The sequence below is a fragment of the Dermacentor silvarum genome, chromosome 5, assembly GCF_013339745.2.
Source record: "Dermacentor silvarum isolate Dsil-2018 chromosome 5, BIME_Dsil_1.4, whole genome shotgun sequence".
NCBI classification, from domain to species: Eukaryota; Metazoa; Arthropoda; class Arachnida; order Ixodida; family Ixodidae; genus Dermacentor; species Dermacentor silvarum.
Window position 1 is genome coordinate 187,635,368 of NC_051158.1, and position 13,126 is coordinate 187,648,493.

Consider the following 13,126-nt stretch of genomic DNA (forward strand, 5'->3'; position numbering starts at 1 on the left):
CGTTTGCCATGACAACAGGTGTTAATTTCAGCAATGCGTGTCATGCTCTGTATTTTTTGTCGCTTTATCAAATCTTGTTTAACATTACATACGCCACATTTAGCTTTTCGCCGACTTTTTCAAACCGATTAAAGTCATGGGGCCTGCTATGCCGAACCAGGCCATGCCCTGCTGTGTAGACATTTGGGCTTGTTGGTGTAACATGTTTGCAGATTTTCTTCTTGTACCGCAAAAAACACATGGACGTAGAAGAAGAACGGCGAAGCACACGTTGTTGTTGGAAGTTAGTAGCACCTGTGTGTGTTGCCGTTCTTCTTCTACGTCCGTGTGTTTTTTGCGGTACAAGAAGAAAATCTGCAAAAATGCCCTTCTGTACTGCCTAGCAATTGTAAAATGCCCACTTTTATTAGGCAGAGGGTGTATTCTGTAAGAGTCTGCCTAGTGGACTGTCTATGTCAGCTGTCGCTGATTGGCTGCAGCTGCACCAGCGAAAAAGGAGACTGGCTGGGGGCACCTGTCTCCTGCTCACATGTGCAGCTGCAGCCAATCAGCGGCGGCCGAAATGGACAGTCCACTAGGTTGATTTACAGAACACCCCCCTATATAATTTGCAAGTGAATCTGCAGTCGTAGTAAGCTTCACTGCATGGCAATTCTTTGTTTCACCGCATTACAAATTCATTATTGTGGTGAAGCTTACTAAAGCACATTCGCCATTGTAGACCACATTGTTTACCTTTAGTGCAGGAGCACAATGCCGATTCACGCCTATGCTTCTGGTTGGACTACACATGCTGTTTAAGAATTGATTCTTTGTTCATAAGTGCACAGGTAGTCTGAAGTTTCTCCTTCACCAGGGCACTGCTCATTCATTACATTGATTACTCTATTTGGGAGGGCTGAAGTTAATATAGAAGAGCAATTTTTATTAAGGGGACAAGAGGTTCCTAAGATGGTTGCCAACACAGCTTTTCTTTTTTCTGGCACCTGTCCTGCTAAAAGCTTCCATTTCAATATTTGTAGCCTCTTTTAGCCACCAGTTAGTGTATATCAAAAGCTGATACTGATTTGAGCTTGGGAACATCATCTATCCTCAGTGCAGTGAGTGTTATCCTTCCCTTTTGTTTTCTGTTTTTGTGCTTATTTTTGTTATGTATTCTGCACACTAACCGCACGAGTGCCGAACTTGAGCTTGTTATTATCGGGTCTCATGGTTGTTACTAACAGAACAGAGTGAAAAACAAGGGCTTGGAGGCATCCAGTGGCCTTGCTTGTCGTCTCATGGTGTCACTCCATGAAAACACCATAACGTTCCTAAAAACCAACTAGGAAGGGAGGTTTGTTAGAATTGCTTCTGAACTGTATTGCCATCAAACCAACAGTGCTCTCAATGACAACTTTTGGACGGCAGAAGGCTTGCACCCAGCAAAGGCTAAGAAGAAAGCATTCAGGATATGCGAAGTGGGCCTTTTGAAGCTGGCAACATCACTCAAGGAGCTCTGCCTGCCTGCCCTCTTAATGGATGCACAAAGATCATGCACAAAGATGATTCCCCCTTTGAGGGGATTTTTTCAGAGGTTGCTACCTGGCAACAGTGTTCGTTGTTTAATAGTAGAGAAGCTTGTATTTGCCCACTGTCAATAATCCGTTGTCTCCAGAGTCCCTGTGAAGTGCCCAGTCTTTAGATGCAATGCACTTTCCATGCATGCATACATTTTTAGCTCATAAAGATGTCGATTACTCCTTGCCTCAAGCTGGTCCTCACTCATGTCGCCCAAGAAGGGATCGGGAAGTATGGCGATGCACTTGGCAAAACACTGTTGATACCAGTGAGACCAGATTGTTGGAGCTGTGGTTTTTTTATGTCCACTACATCCTCCTCAGTTATAATGAGCCATTATTTGCTCAACAGAAGCCATATGTACTTGCTTGTGCATAGCCTGCGTACTAAGACCTGTTAGCGTGTTATGACAGCGACCTGCCCGAGAACTTTAGCATGACATCTATATGTCAAAACCTTCTAATACATTGATTACTTCCTTCTCTTGTTTCACACTTTGCCCGATGAAGCCAGCAACAGGGTCAGCCACATGTTCAATAGGCTTCCCATTAGTTTCTCCTTCACCAGGACACTGCTCCCATTGATATCTACGTTTTCTTGACTTCACGCTGCACTTCAACGATGGCCACAACTGCTAAAACCTATAGCCAGGGATCAAAAAAGTGCCGTGTATCATGTTTCTCCAAACTCATGACGTGTGCTATAAGGCCTTGAGGAACACCCTCGTTTATTTACGCCATCATATTGCATGAAGCTTTGCATCGTAAGTGCAATGATTAGCATGTGCTGGCTTTCCAGTTATTACTGTCCAGCTTACTGAAAGCTATCCTGAGTGAGTTTCGGAAGCAAAAGACTGCTGCCTGACAAGAAGTAGATAAAGCAAAGGTTGCCATAGCCGCATATGTCAAACAAAATGAAGAAGGCCGCCAAGTATACAGGTGGTTTACTTCGTATCCAACAAGCTTGGTTCTCCCTTTGCAAGTGAGTAAACTCAACTTGCCCCGAAGGCATGCCCTGTGACAAACTGCATGCCAGATGCTGTATCCCTTGCAAAGCCAAAGCTTTGTAAGAGATTCTGACATCCCGCAGCGGCTTCTGCACTGGGCGAACAGGCCACTGTAAAAACAACTGCCCGTGCAAACATGCTAATATCATAAACATGGGGGTGTTGCGTTCTTTTCGGCTACTGAAGGGCGATAGGCTGGGCCAGTCCGAGATGGTTCTGTGCTTACACCGTGAGTGTAACCTGACGGCAGGTTTCCTTATCCATATCGTGTGCAAAATGGTTAAATGATGTCAACTATGATAGCCATTTTTAATATGAAATGCAACAAAAGAGCAAGAATAGGTAAATTGTAATGCAAAAAGATGAAGACAAACAGTACACAGGATAAGTGATCGACTTTCTATTATTGAAAAAAATTTTACACAAGTGCAAGTGTGCCACCAGCAGTGGGTAACAAACTTTCAAGCGTAGGTGAGAGCCAGAACTTAACAAAATTATACAATCGCATTCAAATGTAAAATGGCATTGGACACAGAAGACTAATACCCCTGTCAGACGGCACATGTAATGCCATTTGTAGTAAATGACATTCATACCGAATGTCATTGCCGTCTTGGGTTCCCGTTCTACACGGGTAAACAAAATGGCATTCGCAATTGATGGCAATGTTTATCGGCAGGCTGCTATGATAACGAAACCCTACAATTCGTGCTTGTTGTTTACATCTTTTCACTATATTGTTAACAATACAATGGTAAACATTGGATGTTCATCTGAAAATATATTACATTTCGTTTTAACTTATCTATTTTGTAATTTTTTGCCAAGCCCCTGTCGTCGAGAGTACACAAGTCGCGCGTGAATGAGTTCGGGAAACTCATTCAACGGGCGAATGCCATTAGCAGTGAATGTCATTCACTTTGCCCGTGTAGAAGCAACAAAAATGGCATTAACACGTAATCTCATTCGCTGCGAATGTCATTACACGTGCCGTGTGACAGGGGTATAACATAGTGTACAGAATGAGGGGGCAAGACTCCATCCATGGCACCACATACTCCCCATCCATAAAAAAACTGCAACAAGAACAAAAGCATAACACATTTAAGATATCACTTAAAGTCAGTGATGTCGGAACATTATTTTTACTGGGGGAGCGAAAAAAAAAAAAACACTACCAAGACATCAGCATCAACATAATTTATTCACCTCGAGTGCCCAACATTTACTAAATAAACACAATCAACACACTGACATAAAGGCAATATTATAAACAAACTACAATTTTGGTTTACTAACTGCCGCAAACAATTAAAAACGTAGTGCCTGAACAGTATGTTTTGTGTGACGTTTTGTAAAGTGTTTGTTACCGATATTGTACAAATTTCGCCAGACTGTCTTTATATACATTCATCATTTGATGCGATTCTAGTTTACCCCCGCTAAACGAGCTTGTCAAAGAGATTAAACATAAGAAAGCTGGCAATGAGACATATATAAATCAACATGGTACGCCTGTCGTCCAGGTAGCCTTGGGAGCGACAGCAAACTAGAGTACACATACGCTAACACACATGTATGGATGTAAGTGTAGAAAAGAGAAAAGTAAACCAATCTGACAGCTTTTCACTTGTACAATCTTCGGCGCCATAATCTACTACAGCAGCAACAATAACATATTCCAAACTACAGCCAAAACATGGAATATTATGACACATCAGAAAATAAGAACTTAAATTTCAACCATGTGAGACACTGCTGGCCAGGGGGAACAAACCACTATAAATCGTAAACGAGCCCGAAAAGATTACGACATGCCTATATTCGTCGTAGGCTCACAATAAAATTGCAGGAATAATGTGTATGGATGTGTCAATCGCAAAGTAAATTTAATGTAATCACAAACATAATTTACACATCTTAAACATGCTTTCCAAACACAAATATTAATGAATGCTATAACGATACCATGGACAGCTGCGCTAGTTGGTACGTATTCATACTGAAACAGTGCGAAGAAGACACAGACGAAGCGAGTAAACCAGTAAGAACAGCGCTCGTTCTGTCCAGTTTACTCGCTTCGTCCGTGTCTACTTCAAACTGTATCAATATGAACTATACCGTGTAATCAACCTAAGATCCAAATGTATATTCCTAAGTAATGTTTGAAATGCTACAAAGTTGCACAAACGCATTTATGCGCTCTTGCACGTTATGGTCACACTGTGCCAAACATTGACTTCCTTTCCGAGGTTTTTACAACAAACATCTCAATTACGGAGTCTAAGCTCAAAGTGGCAGTTAAATCACCGTGCACTTGCAAAAGGAGTAGATGCATCAACCTTTCCTGGGACATTGTGCTTCGAAAGCACGTCTGCATATGTTCCAGGACACTAAAGGATCGTTCAGATGTTGCCGACGATGCGGGCACCGTAAGAATTAGAAGCACTAGTTTGAGCCATGCTCCCTCATTTGTAGGTGAGGGGGAGCCGTCGCTCCCCCGCTCCCCTTGTTCTGACACCCCTGCTTAATGTGCAATTTGCCGAGTTCGAAACCAAGAACAAACAACCCAAAAAGGCTTTGCTAAGTTTTACAATGATTAAAATTGTCAAACTGTCTCGTCACTTTTAAATAATGAACCTGAAAGCCTGACAGCAGGGTTGCAGAAAATGGCATCAAATAAACATACCTCGCTTACCAAGGACACCTTTGGTTTGGTTGTTCTCCGATCTTGCACAATAATTGTGTATATGCTTCTCTTGTTTAAAATGGTTTAGCAGACAGGGAAAATGGCCATTGCAACAGCAGGTGTATGCATAGTTTGCGCACGAAAAGCCACTGCTTTCTTACTTTCTTTTTTGTTCTCTACTACTATTCACAAGTATTTAAGCACCTTAATAGCATAGCACTGCTGCAAACATGCTATTGCAAAACACAGAATTGGGCAAGTTGTGGCATAAAGAAAATTGCAGTTTTGCTCGTAATAGCTGGTGAAATGTAATGCACAGTAAGCCTGATTGATGCGGTGTCTGTTGGAGTGAACACTTGCCTATGCAAGTGAGTAATCTCCTTTTGAGACGTAAAATAAGTGCGAGTCATATTTGTTTGTGGACGTTATGCCTCCCAGTGATGAAGTGGGAAGACTCGGCTAGAAAAGCCGAGTCTTTCCACTTCATCACTGGGATCAGTGGCCAAGTCTGGATGTGAAAGAGGAGCAAGAAATGCTCCTCTTTCATATCCAGACTTGGCCACTGGTCTCTACCAAAACAACCCTTTATGTTGTTAATGCTGAATTTGTTTTGGTTTTCTCAAATTTATATTGTGGCTACCGCATCAATAGGCCTCACTCTGTCCTTGGGGAAAACAAGACATCAGCAGTCCCATACAGTAAGCATGAGAAGCCAAGCACTGGAAAAAGAATAATGAAGACTAAGCAGACTCATCCGATCATTGTCATTACGTGCAAGAAGAAAATTTAACATAGGACTGCCTCCACAAGTGGGACGGTGACGTGCCACAACCTGAAGGCGTGAACGCCAGCTCTATATACAGTACACAAATATTGAACAGGTGTTAGCTAATCATGGCACCTGTTGGATCGCACTCTCCAGGATCATTATTGACCACGGCTGTAGCTTCAGCAGAGTGGCTTAGATGTAGAATTATGGACTGCCAATCTTTCGGTTGCAAGTTCGAATACTCACAGCACAATGAGAATCCTTTTATTTGCAATTTTCTTGCAGGAAATTTGGGAATTCCAGTGACACCACCAGTAGACATCAGAACAACCAAGGCTGTTACAGCCGCTATTACTGTAAAAAAGATGGCACAAGCCCAAGAATTGAGACAAGTACATTACATGCCTTTGTTCTTGTGCTAGTTCTCCATTACTTTTGTGCTGCAGTTAATGACCTTGAATGAGTTCAAGGTGCAAGATCTTAGCCAAGAAAAACATTAGGCTTAACAGCTGTATCTAGTAGTCTAATTTCACCTATGCAGCTTATACAACCCTGTGCATACTTACCCAAAGCACACGAGTGGCATCCTGCAGACAAAAAAGAAAATATTGAGCTTTTCTAATTGGTTTGGAGTAAATGCATTTGTTTCGGCCTAACTGCTATTGCATACTGCACGTACTTGCACTTGGTATATGTTATCAGCAACTGTTAAGTCACCTTCTTATCTCTGCAGCAAATCACTCCTGCAATCAAGTATGGCGGTCCAGGTTTACGTGCATTTCCGCCTGTGCAGTTGGTAAAAGTCCTTGGCTGTTTACTGCCACTTCATATTTGAAACGTCCGGTTGCATAAGAAGGCTTTGACAACACTGGCAACCCTAACAACGGCAGGCTTCACTAAAAGCTACCAGTACCGCCTCGTTGCAGACTGTGTTGAACATCCATCTTGTCTACTGTGACTAGGATCCCAGGTACTTTTCTTCCGCAGCGGCTAGTACTGGTGGTGCTTTCAGGCAGAAAGAAGCTATAGTTGCATAAATCAAAGTTGGGGCAGAAACCAATCTGGCACAGGTGGAAACAGTCCTCTTTCTCAGATGGTAGTTCAGCCCCTCTCGCGAGGCACATTTGTTCAAGCAATTTGGAAGCTGTCGATGTGAATGAGATTGGTCGAAGGTTGGCTATAGTGTCTGGTTTCTTGCCTGATTTCGGTAATGGCATCACCATCGAGTGTTTACACTACATGGGGAATTAACCAATATTCCAGATTTCATTGATTACAAGCTGTAGTGCTTGCTTTCTAATTTCAGGGAGGATTCCTCAACATCTGCCAAGTGACTCCATCTTTGCCAAGTGCGTTTTAAGTGTTGACATGCTCGAGAGCAGCAACAGGTTCTGCCATCGTAAAGAGGCTTTCAATTCCTTCCTTGGCAAGTGGTTATTAAGGTGCATATAAGTCTGGGGACGGTCGGTTGCTGCGAGGTGGTTGGGGAAAGCATCTGCTGCTTGTTCCTCAAATTCTTCAGATGTGCACTGTAGATTAACGTCGTGTTTTAAATAGTATTAGAGTTTTTAGTTCATCCTGTTATAGTCGAGAATGTGTGTTACAGCTTACTGAGGGCTATGTGTGCAAATAACATGCAGCGGTCCATCCACTGGTCTTAGGTGAGTTGCTTAGCACAACATCTCGCCTTCTCAGTCTTGTGTAGAATATTGATCAGGGCTTGTTGCTTGTGGCCACAATTTAAGTATGCAGTAAGCAGCTTGGCTTGCTCACCCCAAAGTTGCAGCAGGTGCTTGTTTGGGTTAGATATTACTCCAGTAAGCTCTGTTCGCATGTCGCTCCTTACATTGTTGCTAGCGATTCTTCAACGCCTTCACATTCTGCAGATTCAAGTGAGTCCACGAAAATTCTCCCAGCCTGTAGCCATGATTTTGCAAATGTGGCACATTTTCACCTACACTTGAAGTGTTATCTAGATCAGATAACGGTCGCTGCGTCTTGGGGTCACAATTGCACTGACACTCTGAACGAAGCCTGCAGTCGCCCAGGTTAGATCAGTGTACTGTCCTTGTGGTTTGAGTGGTGGGTGTGGCATTGGGATAGTTGCTGTCATTTGCTAACTTGAGGTCTGCAGTGTTCTTGAAGGTGGCATCCTCTTGGTCATGCGTCTTTGTATCCCCAATGTGAGTGATGTGCACTGAAGTCACCTCCACTGAGTATTCTGTGCTGGGGAAAGTGAATTTGCAGATGTCAAAGTGAAGACTCCTTGAGTGCAGCGGTTGCTTTTGGGACAGAGGTAGACCAATGTCAAAACGGCTTCTTTGCACTACCTTAGCCTGCAGCACACTGAAATTTTCTCATAAGAGGTGCAGTATAGAATAATGTTCAATTATATGTGCGGAGCGTCTACGCAAGGAAATGTGGCCGTTTGAGCCTGCTCTATTGATGCCTCTCCTCACTATGCCCGATGCTCTATAGTCGCTTGGAGTTAGCCTTTGTACCCTTGTATGTCTGGCGTTGTGCCTCTGTTTTCCTGGAGTAGCAGGACGACGGGTTGGCCCTCTTGCTAAACTAGCTGACCCAGCTATTTCAATGGGTTGCATTATTGGGTCGCATGCATTAGGTCGCACTAGCACTCCAGCAGCAGCTTCCGCCGTATAGTAGCGGCCGTCTGTAAGGTTTGAGGGAGGTTAGCAGTAGGGTATAGGTGTTGTGGATTTCGCAGTCTTTCAGAATCTCATGAAAAATTGAGCAAAGATGACTCCGATTATTGAATGAGGATTTGGAGGAGTTTTCCATGCTAATCCATGCACACTGCCATCATCTGTTGTTGCTGCTGGCATTGTTACTGCTGCTGAATGTGAAGCTTAGCTATTTTGCCTTGTTCTATGAGAACCTGTTCGAGCTTAGCAAACAGAAGTGACATGGATTCTTCAATTGTCATTTTCTTGTGCACAGTTTATGCTGAAGGAGCATAGCCCTCATGGTAGCTGTTGACTGGCGCAGCCTCTTCTGTTGCGGGTTCTTGCTGTGTTTCACTTTTTTTGTGCACCGAAGAACCAGACTTGCAGGATGTGCACCTACTATGAGAATTCCTAGGTTCCGGCGTGGCTGACTGCTGGCCCTGCCTGTTTTCCCCACCTCCTCGGGCTTTCTTCTGCAGCTTGTGGTGCACTCTTACCTGCTGCTCATTTTCAAGTGCAAGGAGGCGTGCAGAGAGCAGCTTTCTGCTTGTCTAGCTGCTATGTTTGATGCCGTACGTCTACTAAGGTCACTCTCAGTTTGAAATATTCCATAATCGTTTCAGTGCGATGTCTCAACGTACTGCGGTGGCCAAGTTTCCATTTGATTATTCAGACACTGCTTGTGTATAGTCTTGTATAGCAGCTTGTTCTGTCTGTATTGTGCAGCATGTTCACTTGATTCTCGTCTGGTGTATTCGCATTCATGGGAGCTGGAGGACGACTGTGCAGTAATCGGCTACGCGGCCACTGCTCTGTGTGCTTCTTCAGTTTTTTGAAACAAGCTTTTTTGGGGTATTTTGGGCAAGGCGCCCATCTTCGCTGTAAACGTACAATGAGGAGCCGTGATGAGGCAGTCTTCAGGTTCGTGTGTGCCCCACTTTATGCAAACAGGTGGACGCATGCATGTCTTGTTTGTAACCAGTCCCGTGGCATCTAAAGCATGCCAACATTCTGGGTACGTACAGTGACGCAGGCGTCAGCCAGCTGCAGTACTTCACAATACGATGACGCCTAGGCGTCGGTAAAGTGAGCAGCGTCATTTGGCTTTCACCCACTAGTAATGCTGCTGGTATCGTGGCTCCTTCCGAGTCCAATGCTTCTTTTATTGATTCAGCTGTTTCTACTTGCATATTACGAACTGCACCTCGAGACATGCCTTTGCTGGGCTGCTGGTAGGCACTGACTTCAAGAGAATCATACAAATCAAATACAATCAAAGTAATGCGAGTTAGCGGATGCAAATAGTGTGTTGCCAGTTGTAAGTGGTTATGGAAAGTTTTGAAAGTTTCAGTAGGTCACGTTGGCCTGCGTGAGCTGTGATCATCTTGTGGAGGCTGTCAGAAAATACGTTTGACATGGCTTGCCTAGCTCTGGCCAGCATAGAGAGCCCATATTCTTCTAGCCCTTGACGTTCTTGCAGGCGTGGTGTTCACCTATATGCTTTTGTATAATGAAGTTGGGTTACATGCAGATCAGCTGGCTTGAATGCCACGCAGAACAATGTTGTCTTCACGCTCGGGAGGATCATTTGCACGTCTGTTTTTTGCTTTAGCGGAGACATTTTGTCCCTCTTGCGCCAGAGGGCATTTCCTTGCCTTCATGGTGCTAGCTGAAGTCTAATTGATAGGCGAAAATTCATGCAATATTCCATGCCCAGATCACACACAAGCCATAATTTTCCACTCAGTTCTAGGCGTCGTTACACAGATGGAGCACCTAGCTCCATCTTGTACTTGAACCATAACTATGAAGGAAAGCCATGCCCCATGCTTGCAATAACTAGAACCAGTGCAACATCAGCAACAGGTGCATGCGCGGCCAACTTTGGGACACTTGAGGATTACCTGATTACAAAATAAACACATTTGAATAACTGAACAATGGTAGGTTGCTGCTTCAGAACGAACAGAATAATTTTGTATTGTGGCAGGGGTACCTTTTCGTAAAATTAATTTGCTGTAGACAGTAGAGTAAGGGCACCTAACAAACATGTACGTACATGCCAGCAAACCTGAATGAAGGCTGTTTCACATGGTGCGATATTGCACTGCGATTTTCGCAGGTGCGAAATTCGCAACGGCCATTTCACATGGTGCGATGTCAACAATGCGATTATGCGACGCCCAGAGTTGCTTGCTGCCAGATTTTGTCGCACACGCCGCATAAATTCGTTTAATGTAATGAAAAAGACGTGCGCGTTATAATATAATTGACCTCTCTTTATTAGGACCAAATAATACGTGCGTTTTGTAATTTAAAAACGCTTCAAAGTTTACTTTGTTTTGGAGTGCGCAACAGCGGTTTGTGAAGTTCAATACGAGGAGAAATGGCGGACGTAAACAGCTGTTCGCAGGTGGTCGTTCAGCGTTGTGTGCTGTCTCGTGTGTGTTTTATGCCTGTGTCGTTCTACCTGCGGTTAAACAAATTACAAGAGGACCTATCAACAAGCCCCTATAGCTGTTGTCATCGAATATGCAGTATTCGGAATTCGGCTGCAGCGGAGTCGTCATGTCAACGCAGAGACCCTCGCGCTACCCGTGATTAACGTCAGCTTATGAAAAACGGATGTGTGTGTATTGCTCGTGATTGCGCATTAGAGGTTCCTGCTCCTAGCAATATTCTTGTATAAGCAAGACTTTAAGACGATTGTATAAGCAAAACTTTATGCCTCCCTGAATTGCCTGCATTAACCCAATGCTGAAAACAGGGGAAGCTGATTCCCTTTCTTGCTGCTGAAGAGCTGCTAGAATCTCAATAACAGAGCACTTATGTTCTGAGAGAAAGTGAGGGGCACTGACAATATCTCTAATCTTTTGTACGAGCCTTCACCTTGAACGAAAATGGAATAAAACTATTTACCTTTGCAAGCCTCAGAATCCAAACATTCTCAAAATTTTGAGGAGCCACATTAAATTTTTGAGATACAGACAATAAAAAGTGTGCCTAAGTATAAGTGCACACTGAACACACTTGAGTGGTTGAGTGGCCAGCTGCGAATGCAAAAGCATCCATAGCTGCTACCTCGAGGTAACTGCTAGGTTGCACGTGTGTTTCTCCTATAGCCCATGTACCTGGCAAGGGGAATGGTTATACGTAGTCCCTGTGCTTTTTCTTTTTTTTCAATAGGTGGTGGCTAGCTGATTCCATTTGTTTATGTATTTATCATTTGTGTCCATCTTATGCGCATGTGTTGTGTCATGTTGTGATTGTTATACGTGCAGTGATGCAGCATATTTTTTTAATATATTGCACTACAGTCATTATTAAATTTTTGTGTTGAAATGTACAAAATGTGCCACCCAGTAATGACTAGGACAGCCAGAAGGATTGGTAAAAATATGATGCAGATCCAATGCACTTGCTTGAATCGACATGAGGCGAAGCTTTCACGTAACGGTCAGTTGAACTCTAGAAAACTAACTGCAGTGTTTACAGTTGTCCTTATTTCACCCGATGTAACACGTACTCATAGACAATGTTTGCTTATTTACCGCACAGGTCACATAATGTAATGTATACATAGCACGGTGAACTCACTCAAACGTCGGCTCACTAAGACTTCGAACTAACCGTCAGTCTGAGTTCGTTTGAGCCTGACTGAGTAGAATTTGGTGAATACGAGTAAGAGCAAGCTCAGTTGAGTAACCTTTAGTGAATATTGTCATGTGGTAGTCAGGGAAAGCTGATCCAAGTATAATTTTAGTGAATATGAGTCAAAGCAAGCTCGGCAAGCTATAGATTTTGGTGAATATGACTCAGTGCAAGCTCACCTGAGTGGAATTTTGATGAATATAAGTCGTAGCAAGCTTGGCTAAGTAGATATTTGGTGAATATGACTCGGTGCAAGCTTGCCTGAGTAGAATCTTTGTGAATATTAGTCAGATCAAGCTTGGCCAAATACAATTTTGGTGAATATGAGTCAGAGCAAGCTCGGATAAGTAGAATTTTACCAATTTACAAATTGTAGCCATGGAGTTGGCAAGGCGGATCCATTTAGAATTAATTCGCAGGATGACACCAGTTTTGAGATATTAATGCCCGAACTTTGCGGAGAAATGTATTGGCGTTCCAGTTAATTTTGTGCTTCAATGCAAAAAGCAACGTTTTGTTAAGAACTTAACTGGAACGCCAATGCATTTCTCCGCAAAGTTGGGGAATTAATATCTCGAAACTGGTGCCATCGCGAGAATTCGTTCCAAGTGGATCCGCCTTGCGAACTCCACGGCTACAATTTGTAAATTGCAATATGGGCCATCAGGTAATTAGTTAAAAACCTAATTAGTGAATTTCTGTTAATTATTCGATTACACATTTCAATTTCGTGTGCAAGTAATGTCCGTCTCTTCGAGTAGACCAGC

General features: G+C 43.3%; 1 long non-coding RNA gene across 1 annotated transcript; it reads right to left on the reverse strand.

Moving 5' to 3' along the window:
- Positions 1 to 5,812: 5,812 nt before the first annotated feature.
- Positions 5,813 to 11,856, reverse strand: LOC125945257 (uncharacterized). Its single transcript, XR_007466753.1, has 3 exons — positions 10,768 to 11,856; positions 6,591 to 6,611; positions 5,813 to 6,378 (listed from the first exon to the last, which is right to left on the reverse strand). It is a non-coding gene; the product is annotated as an uncharacterized LOC125945257 (long non-coding RNA).
- Positions 11,857 to 13,126: the final 1,270 nt, after the last annotated feature.